General features: G+C 37.5%; 1 pseudogene; it reads left to right on the forward strand.

Moving 5' to 3' along the window:
- Positions 1 to 2,179: 2,179 nt before the first annotated feature.
- LOC102835381 lies at positions 2,180 to 3,060 on the forward strand (annotated as a pseudogene).
- Positions 3,061 to 4,392: the final 1,332 nt, after the last annotated feature.

Consider the following 4,392-nt stretch of genomic DNA (forward strand, 5'->3'; position numbering starts at 1 on the left):
CCTTCTCCTTGTGTAATCATCATTTCATGTATACCTGAACACAATGAGAAGGAAGTAATCCTAGGATGTGGCAAAAGAAATCTAAGCTCTAAATGCGCATTAGTTTGCCAGTAAGAAGCAAGATGTGTTTTCTAGCACCATTGTACAAGTAAACAGAAATATGAGCAACACCACCTCCTTTTTCAGCTATTTCTTGCCCTCTTATCAGGGTATTTGCTCAATATGTTTTCTTCTCCTTTTTTCTTAATTGCTACATTAACCACCAGCATCAGTAAAGACCATGTGCAGCCAATCTGCTGCCTGAGTCAAGGCTCTGTTCAATATTTCAGTGTTTCCAAAAATGATGTGCCGCTTGTTTGGCTCTATCTGTAATCTTGTTTTCAATTTCTCTCTGCCTTGGGCATCTTCCTCCTGCTGCACAGCCATATGAGCCTAACTGCACCACATGCAGTGCCAGATGCTAGAAATGTCATGAATCCAGAGCATGTGACACAAGGATGATCTGCTCTTTCCCTTATAATTAAATGAGAAAATTGTGGGTATATTGTCTCTCTCTTGGCCCCATCACAAATACAACCAACAGATGCCACTGCACGTGACTCATGTAAGTACAACAAAAAGATGTAAATATGTTCCTTTAAAAAAAATTCATCAAGAACTAGAATTGGTTACCTTGTGAAGAAAAGCAGGTACCATGGTTAAAGAAAGCATAAGCAATGCCCAAGATAGCCAGCACTCTGAGGCATCTGTCCAAAGTCATGTCACATACTTGCCTCATGCTTTAACACACCTGTCATTTCCTATTGGAGCTGTGCAAGCACTGGGTAGGCAACACGCCAGGATTAAGCCCATTGAAAACCCGTCACCCCCTGTCTACTCAGTATGTGCTCTGAAAACCCCTGAGGCCCCTTAGACTTCCCAGAAGCAGCCAACATTTCCTAGTAAATAGCATTTAGAACAGACAGCCCATCTGAGAACATTCACTTTCATCTCTGCACTCGCTTACTGCTAACAAGCTTCCCTCTAATAATGATATAAAATCCTACTCTGGCACATTGAAAGAAGGCTTCTTTAAAAAAAAAAAAAAAAAAAAGTTTTTAAAAAACATGTAGTTCAAACAAGGTTTACAGGATAAATTACAGCCATGAGGACACCATGGATAAATTATAGGTGACACTGAGTACAAAGTGTAACAGTTTGGTTTAAGAGGATTGAGTACAATGAGAAATCATGAATTTTACAACTTCACCCCAAATTCAGTCTGGAGGCAAGCTGTTAATCTTGGTACCATTGATCTTTCTTTAATATTATAATTTAATCTTATTTAGTCTTAATAGTATTTTAATGCAATGATAATTATATTAATAACTATGTTATCTTTAATATGATCATCTTTCTTTTCCATTTTTCTCTCTTTTCCTGGAGTTGATACAGCATCAAATAATCATCACATCATGCCACAGTTTTCTTTAGATGTTTAGTGCTAATGGCCCGACTTACATTCTGAAAAATGATCAGAAAGAACTGTGCAGTTACTATTTTCCCAGATGTATACATCCCTCTAAAAAAAAATTCAAACTTTCAGATGTGAGTTTACAATTTCAGGCAACATATATAGCAATTAATACCTCAAATATTGATGTTTTTGTTGTTAAGAGCCATCAAGTCAGTTCTGACTCATAGCAAATCTGTATAGAGTTTCCATGGAGCAGCTGGTGGGTTTGAACCACCAACTTTGCAGTTAATAGTCCAGTGCTCATCCTAAAGTCCCACGAAGTGGTAATATAGTGGTATCATCATTATCCAGACATAGTTCCTCCTATAAATGTATATCTGGTTTCTCAGAAAAATTCATATTCTCTGCTGCATGTTTCCATGAACACTTATGTTTCTGTCCCCTACTAAATAATTCCAAAGGAAGAAAGAAACACGAGGCTGTCATTGATTGGCGGCTTTCAGAAGGGAATTTACAAAAGCAAATTTTCATTGATCTATTAGAAGAGGTTTAAAACCAGTTCTTGTGTTTACTGGCTATCATGTAACCTTTCTCCTGGAAGTATGAGGAAGTTTTTTAATTACCACACTTTTTTTTTTTAAAGTGCTGTCTGGAAAGTATGTTCCTGGACCTTGAGGAGGCAGTTGTGAGCGGATCCCTACGACCTAGAAAAGTTCTGCAAAAATGTCTTTGCACCCATCTTTTGAAGACCTGAAAGTTGACAAAATAATTCAGGCATAAGCTGCCTTTTGTGCAAACCCTGCCAACCCAGCAACATTGTCACAAGCTTCTGCTCCCATCTCTCAAGATGGAAATCTCTATCCTGAACTGTATCCAGAGCTCTCTCAGTACACGGGTCTGAATCTAAATGAAGAAGAAATATGTGCAGATGTACGGTCATGGTTCCAGGAGCTCCTTGGCAGGGGGTGGTAGCAACCCCTTCCAGTATGAACCACATGGTGGCTCCTGTAACTGGTAATGATGCTGGAATTCGAAAAGCAGAAATTAAGCAAGGGATTTGTGAAGTTATTTTGTGTAAGGATCACGATGAAAAAATTGTCCTCAGGCTTAAATCAATAGATAATAGTGTAGTTGTTCAGCTAGTCTAAGCTAATTCTCCATCATCTTTGGTTGGCCTGACATTAATCAGATATTCCAGATTAATGGTGAAAACTGTGCTGGCTGGAGCTTGGACAGAAGACACAAAGTGCTCAAACAGGCATTTGGAGAGAAGATTACCATGATCGTTCATGACAGGCCCTTTGAACAGACTATTACCATGCATAAAAATAGAGCTGGAAATGTTGGTTTTATCTTTAAAAATGGAAAAATAACATCCATAGTTCTGCAGCCAGAAATGGTCTTCTCACTCAACATTGTATCTGGAAAATCAATGGAAGAATATCATTGGATTAAAGGACTCTCAAATTGCAGACCTACTATCAACATCTGGGACTGAAGTTACTATTGCAATCATGCCTACTTTCATCTTTGAACATATTATTAAACGGGTGGCACCAAGCATTATGAAAAGCCTGATGGATCATACCATTCCTGAGGTTTAAAAGCCGAGTCTCCTAATAGAGACATAGCTGAATTTCTCCACTTTACTTCTCCAGCAACTCTGTATTATGCACAAGAAGCTTTCCAGGAGCCACTGAGCACATGCTGCATGAGGACCTACCTTTCTCCCTTCTATGTGGCTGGGAATCCTACCCTCTGACCTGTCTCTTGTTCACACTTGAAGATCGCTGTAGTTTTATCCTGGTTTCACAGGTGTACTGACCATCACTGGAAACTTGCTGCTTCCATAAGCCATTAGGATGAAGATGACTGAGAAAGGCTTAGCTTTGTGTTAGCATCAGTCACTTTTATCCAAGATCTGGAATAGTGTTGTTCATATGACTTTATTTCTCTATTTACATTATTAATATTACATTTAGAATGATAGCATTTAATTTTTTTTCAGTTGTGTGTAAAACACGAACTAAGTAACATTGGCTTCATTTCATGTAAGCATTAGAGTATGGAGACTGTGAAAGGTTGTGATTATCATTACATTTTAACTACCTTCATTTATTGTGCTTCAACGGTTGTCTTAACCACATTCAAGTATTAAAATAAAAGCCAAATATAATTTACTGCTGCCTTTTTAAAGTCCAAAATGTAGTTCTCTATTCAGCTGCAATATATACTAAACCAGAACAATGTAATGGCACTTAGGAGCTATTGTATAGCTGTGCAGTTTTGAGGTGTTCTAGTACAATTGCTTAATGGAAACCTCTTTTCTAAAAGTTTGATTTACCAGTATCACTTTGTGAGAAATGAATTTCTGTATATTTAATGTAAAAAATCTTAAACTCAACAGGATAAACCTTTAATTCCTTTTGCTTCATTTGTAGATTAAGTAGGCTAAGACCAAATTTGGGCATTGTATAACTGAGTTATACTTGTAATTGTCTCAGAATGTCTTCTTGGGAATTTGAATCATTTCCTGAGTCCTCCTTGCTGACAAAATGGCATGGACACTATTCTGATGCTCTTTGTTTTATGCTTACTCTATTTTAATTATATATATATATAAAGTAAAACTTCACCAAAAAAAAAAAAAAGCTAACTATAATAAATGTAGGTTTGAGCAGCATTTTTAGATTCCATGTAGCATAACATACTATTTCCTAACAGAAAATAGAAGACTTAAGTTGGCATACAGGTTTCATTTGATATGCCAGATTCTACCAGTTGATAATGACAGCCTAGAGCAGCATACTGAAAGACTTATGAAACCCATTCTGGCCCAGCAACTTGGAATGTCATTATTCACAAGAGATGTCGACTGTAGAAAGCAGGATTGGATGGCAGCACCACACCCATGTCTTTTCTGATTTGGCCCTAGA

This window comes from Chrysochloris asiatica, unplaced genomic scaffold, assembly GCF_000296735.1.
Source record: "Chrysochloris asiatica unplaced genomic scaffold, ChrAsi1.0 scaffold00012, whole genome shotgun sequence".
In the NCBI taxonomy this organism is placed as follows: Eukaryota; Metazoa; Chordata; class Mammalia; order Afrosoricida; family Chrysochloridae; genus Chrysochloris; species Chrysochloris asiatica.